This window comes from Danio rerio, chromosome 13, assembly GCF_052040795.2.
Source record: "Danio rerio strain M-AB ecotype USA chromosome 13, GRCz13ab, whole genome shotgun sequence".
In the NCBI taxonomy this organism is placed as follows: domain Eukaryota; kingdom Metazoa; phylum Chordata; class Actinopteri; order Cypriniformes; family Danionidae; genus Danio; species Danio rerio.
This window is the reverse complement of record NC_141033.1, coordinates 20658812-20676998: the sequence shown is the minus strand read 5'-3', so window position 1 is coordinate 20676998 and position 18187 is coordinate 20658812. Positions and strand designations below refer to the sequence as shown.

General features: G+C 36.6%; 1 protein-coding gene and 1 long non-coding RNA gene across 3 annotated transcripts in view; one reads left to right on the top strand and one right to left on the bottom strand.

Annotated features, from left to right (window-relative positions):
- Nucleotides 1-3122: 3122 nt before the first annotated feature.
- LOC141377005 (uncharacterized) lies at nucleotides 3123-6781 on the bottom strand. Its single transcript, XR_015505913.1, has 2 exons — nucleotides 5136-6781; nucleotides 3123-3952 (listed from the first exon to the last, which is right to left on the bottom strand). It is a non-coding gene; the product is annotated as an uncharacterized LOC141377005 (long non-coding RNA).
- lzts2a (leucine zipper, putative tumor suppressor 2a) overlaps nucleotides 3283-18187 on the top strand; it is a 148147-nt gene continuing 133242 nt past the window's right edge. Inside the window, 2 exon segments of one of the 2 annotated variants that reach the window (NM_001442345.1) lie at nucleotides 3283-3619; nucleotides 8227-8310. The gene's annotated coding sequence lies outside the window, so the exon portion shown is untranslated. 2 annotated transcript variants of the gene reach the window in all.

The window sequence follows — 18187 nt, the reverse complement described above, 5'->3', positions numbered from 1 at the left end:
AGCTCAGTCACCAGACCTGAATATTATTGTGCATGTTTGGGGAAGATGAAGGAGGAGGCATTGAAGATAAATCCAAAGAATCTTGATGAACTCTGAGAGTCCTGCAAGAACAGTTTCTTTGCCATTCCAGATGACTTTATTAATGAGTTATTTGAGTCATTGCAGAGATGAATGGATGCAGTCCTCCAAGCTTATGGGAGTCATGCACAATATTCATTCTTATTCCACTGCATGTTCTTATTCCACTGCACTGCTGTATATTTTCTACTGTACATTATTCTGTTAACTGGCAAGACTTTGGTCTAAGCAAAGTCAGACCTTACTGCCCTAATTAAATCATTAAAAATCAAGGCTTGATCATATTTCATTTTGGTAAAATAAGCGTAATCTAGAGGCCTTTGTTTATAATGTAAGCCACTTCTGATACCAAATGATCAACTAAGTCAAATTATTATTTGTTGTTCCTAAAACTGCCCTTAGGTGCCAAGACTTTTGGTAGGTAATGTATAGTAAAAAAAAAATGTTTACCTACAGTTTACCTATACCTAAACATATTTTGTGTTATCCACATGATTTGATCTGCTGTACTCTTGGAGTGCATATAGTTGTATTACTGCTTTAAGTAATAGTTTAGTGAATTGAAGTCAGGTTATAATCAATAAATACATGATAGGACATTTTTGTTGTCCTACCGAGACCTCCACTAAACCCCCTACAAATATATGTATGTACAATCTGTATTTACTACACAAATTTACAAAATTGACAACTTACATGGAAGTGTATTTGCATGCAAAGTCTATTGTTGATTAGTCCTGTTGTCACAATAAAACTCTTAATTTGACAATGTTCTCTGAAATATAATGTTTCAGAGTAAGTGAAATATCAGGCAAATTAATGTCAAGTAATAAAAATCAACGTTTTGCCTCTAAGAAGAAGCCTATAGCGTAGTCAATAGACAGAACCGGTTGTACTTACTCACAATATAACAAACTCCTCGCCTGTGCTCTTTGTGTTTCTGTACCTCAAACAATAATGAGTCATATTTCAAAGACTCTCTAGGCCAGAAAACTTATAAAAGACTATTCTGCTCAAACCAATAAACTTTATGTAGGATTGTCAATAAGGGTGGAGATTGTTGTCTTGTAGGACTGGAGCAAGTTATTACACTTTAACTTAGTTCTTTCTCGTCACATATTGACTGTTATTATCAGTTTTTAATATGTGGAACCCTTTTAGCATAGGTTTTTGATGTTCAGACTAGAGTATATATTGTTTCAATGTGAAACCTTTGTTATAAAAATTCAGACTCTGTGAGAACAGAAATCTCACTATGTCCATTTTTTTTCCATTACACCAATTATGTCATGATGAAGTTCAGGAGCAGTTTATGAATTGAATGACTGCACTCCTACAGTGGGATTACTATCATTATTTTATTAGCAATTAATTAACTTTAATTAAAACACATACACTGTAAAAAAAATTTAAGCCAGTGCAAAAAAATAAATAAATAAATAAATAAATTATACTTTTTTCCTTTCGCTTTTGCTTTTTTACTCAACTTTTAAAAACATCACCTAAAAAACTAAAAACCTTCTATGGAAATTGATACTAAGAAGTAATACTTTGTCACAACAAAGTTCAACTGAAATAATAAATAAATAAAACAGAGACAAATGCTAACAAAACATTTATTAGACACGGAATTAGAAACAGGACAGGAGGCAAAACGACAATAACAGTAAACAAGAACATGGCAGGACAAATGGGAAAAATACTAATGTAATGCTTCACAGGGAAAAAAAAGACTGTGCGAATAAGATGTCTGTTTACTCCATCTGAATTATACTTTGAGCATTTGATTTGTCATTTAATTATTACAGGAGTTGCTCATAAAAGTTAAATATCAAATACAAATGATTTCTCATTTGAGAATGCATTTCGATTTATTATTTGATCTTTTTAGGCATTCAAATTTTCATTTGAATGTTGTTAGGGAAAAACTTCCAAATATATACATAACAGTTAAATACAAAAATAACATTCATATGCGCTAAGCGTTTCGTTTTGTAGAGCGAACTAGGTAAATGTGAGATGGAAATTCTCATTAATAGTCTTTCTGCATGTGCAAAAGCATAAATTACAAATGAATAATAATTTCAAATTATACTAGCATTATTATTATGTTGACATTAATGTTACTATTGGTGTTTCTTTTTTTATAATTGTTGATAGGGTTAGAAATACTGTAATTTTTATTTTTTCTAGTGAGGAGGTCTGAGATTAACTCAACTTAAGTAACAAGTTAGCAGAAGCTTTTTTAGGTGAACTTGCAAAGTTTTGCTCACAAAACTAATATTTTTAACTTAATGAAGAGAATTTAAATAGGTCAAGTAAACATGTTAATAACAATAAATAAATAAATAAATAAAACAAGTAATTTCAACTATTTTTTCGAGTTGGATATTTTACAGTGTAGCATAAGCATGACCCCCAAAATGAGAAGAATCTTCAAAGTGTTAAATATTACCTACTGTACTTTGAATAATACAAAGAGAAAATAATGTTGAGGAACAGCACATGTGAACCCAAAAAGATTTTTGTTACTGGTATGCTTGTGAAATGCCATGCTCTGATGCTCAACAATATTTTCATGATTAAATAATTAACGTACAACAAAAAAATTAACTTTAAATCCGTTTTCAACATGCATAAGATTTTTTTTTTTGTTCTATAGTCTTCTGATGTTTCACTATTTAGTTGTGTGTCTTTTTTATTTACATTTATAACACCTGCAAGATGAACAAATAAGCTTTCCACTGGTGTATTGTAAAGACAATATTTGGTCGAGTAACTATTTGAAAATCTGGAATCTGCAGAGTTTAAAAACAAACAGAAATTAAAATACTGAGGAAATCGTTGTCTATATAAAGTGCATAGGCTACATAGCAAACAATGTATTTTTTTAAATATATTTACAATAGGAAATGTACAAAATATCTTCATGGGACATGACCTTTACTTAATATATCCTTTTTTTGGCATAAAAGAATTAAAGCTGCCAATGACCCAAACTATGCATTTTTGGCTATTTAAAAAATGGTCGACATATTATCACGTCAGCATTACAATGTTTAATAAACATACTTCCCATGGTCTGTTTACAGTTCAACATTCAATAAAAATTGCAATAGAAGTTGTTTGATGAACTTGAGCGTATCGTCCGTCGCGCTCCCCCGCACGCGGCCCCTCTCCCGTAGCCCTTCAGCTTGTCGCTCCAGATCAGCGGTCGGGACCGAAACAGAGACTCGCTCACTCTCACGCTCCTGCCAGCGGCGGTCCGGTGTGAGGGGGCAGGGAGAAGCGCTACTCTCCAGCGGGATTCAAGGCAGTTTCCAGCAGTCTCTTCCAGGAGGATGGACGCAGACATGTGTTTTGAATCCGTGTTTTAACCTTTAGCAACGGGAGTTTGTCCTACTTTTATAGAGGATTGAAGCAAAGACGGCTCGGATCTGCGTGAACTTCAGCCGCGTTTGGAAGCGGTGAGCAGCGGGACGTTTCTTCTGAAGGTCGAGTAATGGACGGTGTTTCTCAAACACCCTTCTCGTAGTCCACGGTAAGTGATTTCTGAAATCTGCTTTTTAAAACTTTAGTGCAAGTTTGAACCACGCCGTTATGGACGCTGTCTGCATGCTTTGTTTGTGGATATTGTATGTTCAACGTGCACTGCTTACAAATAGCTAGTGATTAATTACAGTATGTTACTGGAGGAGCTACTTGTTTATGAACAGTATTGTCACAAAACTATTGAAAAAACTAAACTATTCATTTACATAGTACAACTTTCGTACTGACTTTTGCTTATAAATACTTTTTCATTAAGTAAGTTTTATGCATTGTATTTTGCAGTATTTTGTGACTGATGTCAGTTTTAGTTTTAGAAAGACACCTGAAATATACTTGGGTCAAACACAAAACGTCCTATTTTGGTGTCTGCATCAAATTAAATATATATAAAAAAGATTTTATATAGCATAGTAAAAATATTAAAACATTTGAAATAACTTGTGTAAAACTAAAATGTCAAAATATGGGTAAAAATAATGTCCCATAATCGTTTACCTAAAAATAAACTTTGTTTATACTTTTTATAATCAGCTATAATTTTCTGAATTACTGTAAAATAACTAGTTCCTGTAACATTGATAGCAACCCTGATTTGTCCTTCTAATTTGTAAGGTAGAATATGTCTCATCTCAGTTGTCTTCATTTTTACTTGTGTATGTTGTTTTTGCTGAGAGACTCAGTTGACGGAGTGCTTTATCTTACAAAGGTCATAATTATGTTGAATGTAGGCAGACACCAATTTAGCCCAGCAAAAGTAATTTTGGCATCCCAGTGTCTTTTTTTAATTACAGCATATGGAGCGTCCCTCCAGGAGACTCACTGTCTTGAATAGTCTTTGTATTCGGTGCTGAATTTTTGCTGTATTTAACACAGTTCACACAGATCCCTGTAGTTTATCCTCACTAAGTTTAGATCTCACATGTGATAAGTATGTGGTACTTTGGGGTAATTGCATCTAATTACCCTTACTGTTATCTTGTTATCTTGAACAAAACTACTTTCAAAGGTTTTCCTGGTGTTAAAGGGTCCTTATCAGCCACATTTACACTTCTTACCTTGCGTTTACCCACACCCTCTCCCATGAAAAAGCACATATTTGGATTTTTTATTCATTTCTTTCCCGTTACTCATAGATTTTTTCAACTTTCTTTATATTTGGGAATTATCCAATTATTCAGTTAGATTAATTCGTTTTATAATATTGTTTTGTGATATTTCTCAACCTTTTACTGCATGCTTCATTGCTGTGTGTTGGAAACATCTCCTTAGGCAGCTGTTGTTGTTTAAACAGCATTTGTTTTGTGTGCACTGAGACAAGAGTTATGGTGCATGTTGTGTTAATAGTAAGGCATAGTTTTAATCGTAGTGACTGTCAAATTGTAAATCAGTCCAGACCATTGGAACAGTTTAAAAACAGAACATTCAAATTCAGTCATTATAATGATACAGTTCAAGTGCTGTCATTTTAGAATATGCTGAAGTGTTTAAACACATTTCAAGAACACCAGGGGCCTGTTTCAGTAAGGAGGTTCAAACAACTCAGAGTTTAAACTTGAACTCTGAGTTGATTTACCGAGAGATTAAAAACTCAGAGTTTTCGGTTTCAGAACAGCTGATCTGAGTTGGGTCAATCAACTTCGAGTAGACCAACTCAGAGTTAAGCGCGCACACCGTGACTTTAAAAAGGCATTATCAATGGAGCGCAGACATTACGAGTGACTATGGCAATATCTTATAAAAGAGATCACCATTTCTTTCTCCAGCTGAACTTGATGTTCTCATGCAAAGTTATAGCAATTATGAGTGTATATATTTGAAAAGAAGCAACCATCAGTGAAGAAGAGACAGCGTAGGAAAACAGCTGCTCAAGTTAATGCCTAATTTAACTTTTTAAGTATTTAAATATTTAAGTATAATAAAATAAGTAATGTAATTTGTGACGTTTATATATTTTTTTCTAAACTTTCTTTTATACATTTATTAGTTTTAAATGATTTGACAGTGCACTTGTGTGTCTGCCTTTTTTATTGATCAAGTGATAGAGGTTAATATAACATTTAGAAGGTAAGCATTACTAAAAATAATTTTTAGAAAGAATAATAATCCCATTAATCTAGTTACAGTGCATATCGAAGGTGAATTCAATTTAATTATTTATTAAAAAAGCATAAGCCATTCTAGTACAGTTCTTCTGTGTGTGACTAAAATGTAGGCAATAGCTATGTTTCCATCCAAATATATTACATAAATTTATGTGCAAAACTGGAATATTGCATAAAAGATGCGAATAAAATTCCATCCAACGAGTCAAAGAGAAAAAAATAGTCACTTCGTGATTAAACTGGCACCAAATATCAACAGTAAAAACAGAATTTACTGTGGTAGAAGAAGCTGCGTCAATTAATTCTTTATTTAGCCTAATTAATGTACTTGCGCCTCGAACACAATGAACACGTGGGGGCGTCTGAAGCCATGAGACGCAGAGACTCTTGACACGCACCAGACGTTCGGAGGTAATTAATAATATACACTAATACTGAAACAGTTAAGGCATTTTAGAATGACTAAAACAATATTTAAGACATGTTACAGTGTGCCCAGCCTGCTGGTTTGTCCATTTACACACATTTTCATTATCATATGATCATTATCTTTTTTTAATGTACATATTGTAATTTGTTCAGTAAAAGTGTTTCCATCGTAGTTTATGCGCACATTTTCTATCGAATAAAAGTTTATCCTACTCAGTTATGCGCGTTTTTTATGCATATTTAAAAAAGTTATGTGCATCATGATGTTTCAATCAATCGTTTTTATGCACGTATCCAAAATGAGCATTAAAATAGGTGGGTGGAAACGCAAGGCTATGGCGAGAAATACCGCTTCATCTTTAAAAAAGGGGAGGAGACAGACAGAAACTCTGAGTTTAGAGAATAAAACCTGCTTCTGACCAGGTTAGATTCACAGAGTAAGTTACCACAGTAACTGACTCTGAATTAAAGTTACCTCTCTTTCAGAAACAGGCTTGACTTACCCTGCTTTCTCGAGTTTAACAAACCTGCCATTTTGAAACAGAAAACCCAGAGTTTCTCTCATTTCAGGGTTAAAATACTCTGAGTTTTCAGTTAACCTCCTTTCTGAAACAGGCCCCAGATGTGTTTTTCCCCTCATCTAAATAAGCTAAAAGGGATAGTTCACCCGAAAACTAAAATTCCATCATTACCTTACTCCTCCTTCACTTGGTAAAACCTTTCTTCATTCTTTTTTCACACAAATATATAAGATATTTTGAAAAATGCTGGTAGCTGGCACTCATTGATTTTGTAAGTCAATGGGTGCCAACAACCATCTTCATCTTCTTTTGTGTTCAATGAAAGAAAGAAACTCATAAAAGCCTAAAACCACATGAGTGAGATTATATGATCATGAGATCATTCAAATTTTTATGTGAACTATCTCTTTAACTCTGACCAGCTTACCTGTTCTGCTGCTCACAACACTTGGCAAAGACGTTGTGTTTCATCTATCAACAGAGAGTACAGACGTTCTCTGAGATCTTATTAACTGAAAACACAGAGCCCCTTATCACAGAACTCTAGAAATCCTCTTGTGGTTCTCTTTCCAGTGAAAGATAAAGTATAAAACTAGATATGATTCTACTGTTATAAAGACATTTTTCACACTGTCATAGAAATCCTCTGTGGACATGCTGTCTTATTATGAGGTGTACTTGGCAATATGTTTATCTGTACTTTTGGGGACATAACAGTTTGTGAAATAGATTGAGCAGCACTGTTGCTCATACTTTTGGCCATTGTTATGATTATGAGGGTCTTTACTGCTCCACTGAAATGCCTGTACACTGACACTGTGAATCCTGGCATAGTCTGTCATTCCCAGCTGCTTTCAGGCATCCTACTGCACATTTTTAGGATGGAAATGGGTGGGTACAGAAGCTATATGGAAGCTATATTTCATTTTTTACAGTACATGTATAAATGACCTGCTGTATGAAACATAACCTTTTCACCCACCCAATTCAAACCTGTTCTGCATTCAGCAACTCACTCTGCTATATTTATCTTTGATGTACTATAAAACAATATGCCAAGCTATTCTGCATTACCTTTCAATGTTTTAAAATGATACCAGTAATGCGTTCGACTGGAAGGGCATCTGCTGCGTAAAACAAATGTTGGATAAGTTTGTGGTCGACCCTAGATTAATAAAGGGACTAAGCCGAAAATCAAATAAATTAATGGGTGCATTATTATTATTATTATTATTATTATTATTATTATTATTATTATGTTAAATTCACCCGTTATTTATTACATTGAATGTTTATTTATGATCATTTAAGTTAAGACATGGTGAATTTCACCCACAACATTGAAGTTGCACTGTAATTTAAGAGAGAAATCTGAACATTTTTTTTACTTCTCTACTTGTTTTGCTTCCAAAACATGCAGTGTATATTTCTGAAAAGGTATTGCACTGAATTTTATACAATAGCAGGCAGTTTAATATCAGCAGACTTCTTTTATGAGTCAAGCCGACGGGAATCCCTTACATGAGCTTTCAATGTGTTTATAGTGTGAAGAGTTGCGAGTCAGTGTGCTGGGAGGCTACTTAAACTGTGGAAGCCCAGCTGTTGCTACTAGTGTGGGGGAATCAGAGGTGAGCGTTCACCGATCGCTAGATCACATGACATACAATCCAAGTCACTCAAATAACTTTTAAATTCACTTCCTCGATAGCCTCGATGAATCAGACAGAATGTGAAGGTCTTTTTTAGTTGAACTCCCATCCGTAGTGTTTGATCTTACAAATATAGAGCCTGATAAAATGAACAAAGCATCTGTTTGAGAATAAATTTGGCATCTGCCATATGAATGGAGATAGAGTTTGAAATTTCATAGCATGCCGGATGGCTTTTGGCAGGTGTCGCTCTGTAACCTTGCCTTCCGTTTATGTCTTGATTGGAAGTGCACGTCGATACACCGACATACCAGGGCGTCAAATTTACGAGGTTATCTCCGATGTGTGGGAAAAATTCAGTGCTGGCTCCAAGAGCACCGTAAATCTTTGATTTAGTTGCTCTAACATAGCCATTTATTAAAGTCACCATGACTTTACTGTCCATATTTTGAATGAAACATTTTATTTTTCTGTGTTTGAAGAGAGAACATCTAGTGTTCTGACCGCTTGCAATCTGATTTGCTGAGATATGCATATGTGTATGTGTCTATTTATGTCTCTGTGTGTGGAAGAAGTTGATCTGTATCATGTTGGGGGAGGAGTAGTCCATTAATAATCCTGAGAGAAAAATCAATGCACTGTATGCGGCACTGTTTTCTTGGTTTTGTCTTTCTGTTAAAGTGTCTTGATGGATGTACAAATTAGAAAAGAACAAATCTGCATCACTTAATAAGATACCTCTCTGGGATTGTCGATTGGATCCGTTATTATCAATCTATCATAAAACACTGGCCAATTTTAGTTTGGGCAAACAGACAAAATCAATCAAATGCAGTGTTATATTTGTTTATTGCATTATAAAGAGCCATTATTTCGCTTAATCTATGGTCAGGTTGTCAGTATCCTGGTTTCTAGGGCTGCACAATTCTGGCTAAATGATTATTGATTATCTGGCTAAAAACATTTTTTTATTTATTTTTTATTAAAATCAGATCACAATTTTCTCACGATTCTGTGGATGTAAAATAAAGATTAATATGACTATTATTATTGTTATTTCTCAAACATGGTGAAACAACACTAATATTATTACGCCTTATGTGTAGGTCTACTGTTGGTTAAAATGCTAAATTTTGCGCAGCTCTCGAACGATTGCTCTGTACAACAATCTGATTATTATTTACAACTTTATTACATGTTAGGCTGCATTTACACTGCAGATCTTGATGGTCAATTCTGATTTTGTGACTGTATCCATCTTTTTGATGACCTGCTTACATCATTTTTTAAAAGTGACTCATATCCAAATGTCTGCATTTACACAGCACATGGCAAAGGTGCAATGACCAGGAAAAAAGAGTGGGCGCTGACTAACAGCTGATAATTAAAGAGTGCTCTTTTCTCTATTCCTGTATGTAATCTGTTCACAGCTTTTGACAAGCTGTTTTACTATAGTTTATGACAGAAATTTTCTCATTTATCTATCTTCTTTTGATATATAGGCACTTTTAATCCTTTAGGGATCTTTATGTATTGTCCGTGACGTGGGTTTTCTGATGGTGCTCCTGTTTCCCCCACAGTCCAAAGACATGTGGTACAGGTGAATTGGGTAGGCTAAATTGTCCATAGTGTATGAGTTTGAATGAGTGTGTATGGATGTTTCCCAGAGATGGGTTGCAGCTGGAAGGACATCCGCTGCGCAAAACGTGCTGGATAAGTTGGCGGATAAGTTCATTCCACTTTGGAGACACCGGATTAATAAAGGGACTAAGCCGAAAAGAGAATGAATGAATGAATGGTTACGTGGTAGACATTGCACTCACTCGCTCTCGTTAACATGGTTGAAGAGTTCACACTTAGCTGATGATTGATTATAAGCAAGTTTGGCATGGTGTCCTGGGAGAGAGCCCACCACAAAAGGTCCGTGAGTCCTGGGCTCCTTCCTGTTTGCAGGGCGAGAGGGGAGCTTTGAGCTCAGGTAGAACTCGACAACTCCCCCTTTGATAAGAGCTGATGACTAAATGATTGCTATGAAGAGATATGCTGCTGGATGAGAGTTTGATTGTAGTGCTGAATTTAGATTGATCAATTTACTTGTAGTGCATGTTTTTTGGAATGTGGGAGAAAACTGGAGAATGTGGGGAAAACCCTTGTGAGCACGGGAAGAACATGCAAACTACGCAGAGAAACGACAGCCGGCCTGTTAAAGGACTAGAACCGGTGACGTTCTTGCTGTGAGGCAACAGTGCTAACCACTGGGCCACCATGCCGCCCTATGAAGGGAAAGGTGGAGAAGTAGGGGTGGATGGAGCGAATTCTTCAAATCGAAGATGACTGTAATGGGAAACCCTGGCTCTTTATTGACCTTATTCTAAAATGCGGAAGTGCGCCTGTTTTCGCGATTCTCTTAGAACTTCCGATTCAGTCGCCTATTGGAGAAATGACTAGGAATAATAAAAGGCAGAAAACGGTCAAACTACTTGCTCTACAAACAAATGTTTGCATGACTATACAGACCAAGTAGAATAATATAATTAGAAAATATCAAATTGCAACATCAAGCAGCGTAATGAGCAGTTTTTAATGTCAAAAAATGAATGGAAGTAAATGAGACCGGAAGTCTCAAGCTAAAAAGATTCAAATGGCAGCACCTGCTCGTCGGCGGAGAATAAGGTGAATAGTGGTTTAGGAATCACCTGGTGGATCATACATAGTTAATGCAGAACCAGCTGTGTTCAATCATAATCACGTGATCCTTTAACAATTAGTTCATAAATAAACTTCACTTAAATACCTGTGCTATATGACAAAATTAAAGCTGTTTAAGTCTTTGTGTATGAGATTTAAGGTTTGGGTGTCACGATTGGGTATCACATAAACAAGGGAAAGATCCAAGTGCAGCAAAACACATTTATTGCCAAACAATAAAGATCCCAAAAAAATGACAAAGGGACAGGCAAGGTACCAAAATCGACGAAAACATGAAGTGCAAAAATGAAGCACAAAAGTGAATCAAACACTAACTAAACAGGTATCCAAAAACATTGTAATGACACTAAACAAAGTGAACAAACAAACAAACCAAACACAATGAACCAGATCACGAATAAAGCACGACAGACCTAAACAGAACATTGAAAATCCAAAGGCAAACTAAACACAACATAACAGGGCTTATAAAGACAGAACTAATTAGACAATGAGGGACAGCTGGAAACAAGGAGGGATCACATGACTAGGATACAAAACACAAAAACCAAAACAAAAACTGGTGCCCTTGAAAACCACCAGAGGCCACTGCAGCAGGTGCGACATTGGGACTCTGCTCTGAAATAAAAGTTTCAGACTTGACCTCATTAGCTATGGTTTTTAATGACCCGCGACTCGCATTGACAGGTGAAAATCTGATCTACCTGCTTACACTGCAGACACGAGAACACAGATCCGATTCATATTGGATAAATTTCCACATATGAACAAAGCCTAAATCTGATTTGAGTAAATCGGAATTCATGTGATTTTTTTCCTGATTACATGTACATGGGTCATATCCGATCTGTGCCACATGGAAGAAAAAAAAAAACGGAATTAAAACACTTGAAAAGTGCAGTGTAAATGCTGCCTTATTTACAGCCTATGTAGGTTCTGTTCACTAAAGTAGACTATATTGGAGGACACCCATGCGTACTCCTGGTAGTAAACAAACATTGTCAGTTCATGTGTGATTTTGCAGCTGTAAATACATCATTACATTGACAAAAATTACATTTTGGGGTGAATTATACCTTTTAAATACAGTATGTGACACTTTTAATGCCATTTAGAGGTGTCCATGTTGCTAAGGAATGAATATAAAACGTGAAGACTTGTGGGATCGCCTTTACGCTTCTCTCTTGACTTTGAAAATATAATTGTCTGAATCGTGGAAAAGCTGAATTAAGATCGTGTGTAGTCAAATCGAGATAACAATCTTTTTTCGATTAATCATGCAGCCCTACTGGTTTCCATAATAGATTTATACAAAACTCTTGCATTATTCTCTACATAAAAAAATTAAAGCTATTGTTGAAAGACGGTGATTCCATTAACCAGTGTTTTTTTCCCCTCTTTCATAAGAAGTATGAGAAATATTGTGGCTATATATTTAAACTAAGGACATGTATAGTATGTGTATTATCCAATTATTTACTGCAGGAAAACCTCTTATAAATGTGTGGAGACTCAGATGAGGTGTTTCTTAACACAAGTTTACAGAGAAGCTGAGGATTCAGAAATTTCTGGTCAAGATATCAGCCTTTTTGCAATGTCCAATGTTATGCCCAAGAATCAAGTAAGTAAGTTTCCACACAAAAAAAAGTTCATAGCCATTTGATATAATTTGATCATTTACCTATTATTGGTAACCTGTACATTAAAAAAAATTTCATTGCAGTTTTGCAGATATTTTTTTTATTTCAAATGGCCTGAAAAACAGTGATTAAGATTGAACACAGTTGGTCCTGCATAAAATAGTGCATGATTCTCCAATCAGATGATTCCTAACTCACTATAAATAACCAAAGTTTCTTACTTCAGTTATCTTTGCATTGAAGAATTCCGCACTCAACCCCTACTCCTCCTTTCGCTTTATAGGGTGGCTATAAACTATTAACCCAGTGGTTAGTACTGTTGCCTTACAGCAAGTACGTCACTGGTTTAAGTCCTTAACTCTCAGGTGGATGTTACTGTGCAGAGTACAGTACATGTACATGTAATTTAGATGTTCTCCTTGTGTTAGCGTGGGTTTAGTAACGTTCAAATTAATTTGTTTGTTTAAATTCAGGTCAAATAAATTGTTTACAAGCACTTAACGTATTTTTCTTTTGTAAATTCAAGGAATCATTTTTAAATGCATTTTAAATTGGCAGTTTATTTCTACATAGCAGTTCCTTATTTGTTATTAAACCTAAATAAGGCAGAGTTCTCGAGACCTACCTGAGCTCAAACTCCCTTCTCGCCCTGCAAACTCAGGGCTCAGGGCTCTCTCTCAGGACAGCATGCCAAACTCACTATATAATCAATCATCACCTAAGTGTGAACTCTTGAATGGCTATCCTTTTAAATATTGCCATAAGACCTGATTTTGGACCAATCCACTAGCAAATTTGTCGGGTTTCCAAGAGTAGGATTGGATTGGCAGACCACATTAAGTCAAATCCCTGAAAATACTAGTTAGACAAAGGGACTAAAGGCTGGAACACACTTCTCATTACACAACGTTTAAAAAAGGAAAATATTTAAATCACTGTAGGCATCATACAGTTGCTAAGTTTGAAAAAATAATTAAGAGAAAAATTGTGCATCTTAATTACACAAATGAGGATAACAAACTACCAGACTTTCAAGTTGTTCCAAACATCAAATACTCATGCATAAACTACTACTAGGATGCATGAGAGATTAAACAAAGATCAATGTTGTAAAGACCAATGCAGTAGTTCTTGTAGTGTCTTGGTGTGGTTAGTCAAATGAGAAAATGTGAACTAACCTATATGGATATGGTCTAAGGTAGGAATACATGGTCAGTTTTGGTTTTTACAAATTACAGCATTACATTACTTGTGCTCCTGCCACAGCTGAATCAGTTTTTCTTCCATGGCGGAACTCCACCTTCCATATTCTTGTTTCTTTATTTTTTCTTCACCTTTGTTGACTTCGCTCACTTGACTTCCTTTGGCTGGTAGGCGTATTTTTAGATTTTTAGATTTCAGCAATGACTTGTCAAACACTTCGATACATGTTATAAAATCTGTCAAAAATCTATGAGACTGAATGCAATCAAAGTCTGAAGATAAACAAATTGTAGTCTGTGATCATCATGCAGTACAAAATTTTCAATTAAATATGAAAAACAGGAAGAAATTTGGCCAAAAGTCAACAGTATAATGTATTCCAGCTTTTTGTCATGCAAGGTTAATGAAGGAGTCACAGGCTTTTTGAGTTTTCAAAAGTACCTGACTGTTTACAATTCTGGTAAAGTCCACATTATGTACACAATACAAGTAATTAAAAGCAGGATAAATACTGGATATCATATTAAATGAATGAAATCCTGCTATCAACGAATAATATTTTGACCACTGATATTGTGCTTTGTTAGAGAGAATGGCTGAGCTAGCTTGTGCCGCGTCTTGTTCTTGGCCTGCTTTCCATTAGTCAGGAATCTGCCCTGTCAAAGGCCTTCTCAAATCTCCACAGCCCCACAGTGAGAGAGAAACATTATGAAAACACTGTCCTTTTTGTACGTCCCCTGATTCATGATCTTTTGCCCGCGAGAGATGTAAAGCATGCAGCACTTTCTCTCCAAGCTGATGCAACGCAGGGGTCTTCGTCTCGAAACTGTTTCCACTGCACATGACGTCCCACGGTGAAGTGAGTTATGGTAGAAGACAAGCTGCTCAATCTGATTCTCGCTGCTGCTCTTCTGGCGCGTCCACTGCATCTCCCACTAACTACAAACAAGCAAACTGTGGGGCATGCCAGAGTTTCCTGCTTTACAATTGCTGACCTTGCCTGCATTTTAACCTCTGATCTGTAATTAGGTGTGTAAACATTAGTTCAGGAGCAGAGGATGGTCGGGGAATGCCAAGCTTGCAGTCTGTTTTAGGAGAGGTGAGAGGCTCAGGTTTGTGTTTGGAGGCTCTGGAGCTGTTTAACCAGTGTGTCATCAGCGATTGTGCAGATTGACCCTTTAATTCCTCCTGCATGTGTGTGGGGAACTCCAACATTCAGTCTACAGACAACACAAACAAAGTGTTAATGGGAGAGGATGAGGCTTGATGTATTTAATGATCAGCAAATTTAAAACAGTTGTCTATTAAGAATTGGTACTATATGTACACAGAAATGCTGGACTGTTTTTGTCAAATATGAACAAAACCAATTGTTGAATTAAAAAAATGTAAAACTGTAGAATGATTTACAGATTTAAGGCAATGCTTCCTTTTGTCCACACTTGACCCACTGTTACAGTGCCAGTCTTGTACTTTGTGTTTTTCAAGAGTTCATACTTAGCTGATGATTGTTTATAAAGCTTGTTTGACATGCTGTCCCAAGGCTCCCTCCCATTTGCAAAGCGAGAGGAAAGTTTGAGCTCAGGTAGATCTCGAGAATTCTCCTGCTTTAGTAGCTAATGAACATAAAGTGATTGCTCTTAAGAGATAACTACTTGCTAGGAGCATATCTATGGTGTCGATTTGGATTAGTCAATTAATTTAAGTTGCATGTTTTTGGACGATGGGAGGGAACCGGGGAACCCGGGAAAAACCCAGGTGAGCACGGGGAGAACATGTAAACTCCGCACAGAAACATCAGCTGGCTTGGTAAGGACTAGAACCAATAACGTTCTTGCTGTGAGGCAACAGTGCTAACCACTTGGTCACCGCACCACTAATCTAAGAAAGGAGGACAAGTAGGCGTGGAAGTGGGGATTCTTCAAAACGAAGATGTCTGTTATATGGAACTTAGAGTATTTATAGTGGCTTAAAAATGGTCTGATTGGTGAATCATACATTGAATAATGCGGGCCAGGCCGCAAGCAATCATAAGCATGTGATCCTCTTAAAATTAGTTATAAATAAACTCCACTTTGTGCATCGTTTTTCTAGTCTTTCTGTCTTCACTTCCTCATTCCCTGTTTGCCACGTGGTCTCTTGTTAAGAGCTGTTTACACGAAAACAAAAACTGCAAAAAAAGACCTCCTGTATTTCGTGATCTCCAGAAATGTATATAGAGATACGTATCCAAAATAGGCTCATTCTGAAACCTTAGTCCTAAATACGTTACTGGAGATCACGAATTATGGTGCCAGAGGTACGTATGGCTGCATTTAATTTTTTAAACGAACACTAGGGGCGGTATGGCACCATTCCTTTTCGCGCTTGCTAGCTGACTGCTTACTTCTGTATGGACAGCTTTCCTGCCATAACCAGGTTGTCCCGTTAGCTCACCTTGTACATTGGAAAACTTGAGATGCAGAGAGAAGTTGACCACGACGGGGTTCGCGTATGGTAAAGAACTGTTCCAGAAAACAGGTAAGACAAAAACAGAATCCAAAAAATAAAATAAATAAGTAAAAAACAGGGTGTGTATATGGCAAAACGTACTAAAAATCAAATGAGGGCTTTTCTTTTTGTGAATTGCTTTTGAAAATTGTTGGTTGGGTTTAGGAAAGTGGGTCGGCGGTTCAATCAATAAAATTGGTCGGGTCAACAGCGGCCTTTGGTGGATTTACCAGAGAAGAGCTGGATCGATTGGCACTCTCGAGAGAAATTTGAAATCTCAAAGAGCATACACAGTGGCCTCTTGTGGATTCACGAAAACAAAAACTACAAAAAAACTTACCCGACGTATTTTACGGTCTCCAGAAATGTATATAGAGATACGTTTTCAGAATGAGCCTGGGTTGTACGTATCAATAACGAGACTGGGTTAATAAATAGAATGACAAAGACAGATTCCCTAAAATTGCTCTGAATTTAAAACAACAGCAGAGCTCAGACCACAGCAATAACTATAAAAAAGAGTGAAATTATATCACTGGAATCACTTTTATAATTTTTTTTTATCCCCAACTAATAGATAATAAAACACTTTTCCGCTAGGAATCTATTGAAATATAAAGGCCTCACACAATTTAAAGCTACAGATGACATCGTGGAGAAGCTCACTGCTTGTTGTTAAGTCTTCTATTAAAAGATAATTTAAAGATAATGAATATGTTGTAAACAATTAGTTGTATGGGCGAAGCAGTGGTGCAGTAGGTAGTGCTGTTGCCTCACAGCAAGAAGGTCACTGGGTCGCTGGTTCAAGCCTCGCCTCAGTTGGCGTTTCTGTGTGAAGTTTGCATGTTCTCCCTGCGTTCGTGTGGGTTTCCTCCGGGTGCTCCAATTTCCCCCACAGTCCAAAGACATGCGGTACAGGAGAATTGGGTAGGCTAAATTGTCCGTAGTGTATGAGTGTGTATGTGAATGTGTTGTGTGGATGTTTCCCAGAGATGGGTTGCGGCTGGAAGGGCATCCGCTGCATAAAAACTTGCTGGATAAGTTGGCGGGTCATTCCGCTGTGGTGACCCTGGATTAATAAAGGGACTAAGCCAAAAAGAAAATGAATGAATGGGAGGGAATGATACAAATTTTCATGCAAGTTATGCGAGACAGGCAAAGAAATTGAAGTATAAAACCAAAAGTATCGTAGGTGTAAAGTATCAGTTCAGTATCTTTAGGCTACCTCCATTGGTTTTTATTTTACTACACTACTGTTACTAAATGTTTAATTAGGTAGATTACATGAGCTGGATTCACTGTACAGATGCACTAAACACTGCACACTGAGGATCTGCTGGTTTTAAGGGGACAAAGTACCTTTAAAGGGCCATGAAACCCCCTCGTTTCAGCAGGGTGTTTTCACACCTCTACTTTGGAAAAAGTCAGAAAAGTGGGCGTGTCCAACTCTGTTTAGGGGGGAGTGTCGGAGGAACTAAAGTGGGAGGGTGTGGGAGTGTCTATTTAGGCACGCGCGAGTTTCAGTCAAAATACACACAGGAGAAAGTGATGGTGTTTAACCTACATGGACATCTGTAGTCGAATTATTTGCCAAATTATTAAATGTTGGACTTTAACTGCAGTTTGGCTCTTTCATTCAGGTAATTCATTCATGCCCCTCGCGACAAACGAGATATTTGATTCGAGGATCTGCTCTAAGCGTGTATTTTTCATGCAATGTTTGATACCGCACGGCGAATGAGAGAAAAAAAACTCTGCATTTTCCGGAAAGCCGCGTGTGTTATTCCGGTCACAAAATGCGGTGCTAACATGTT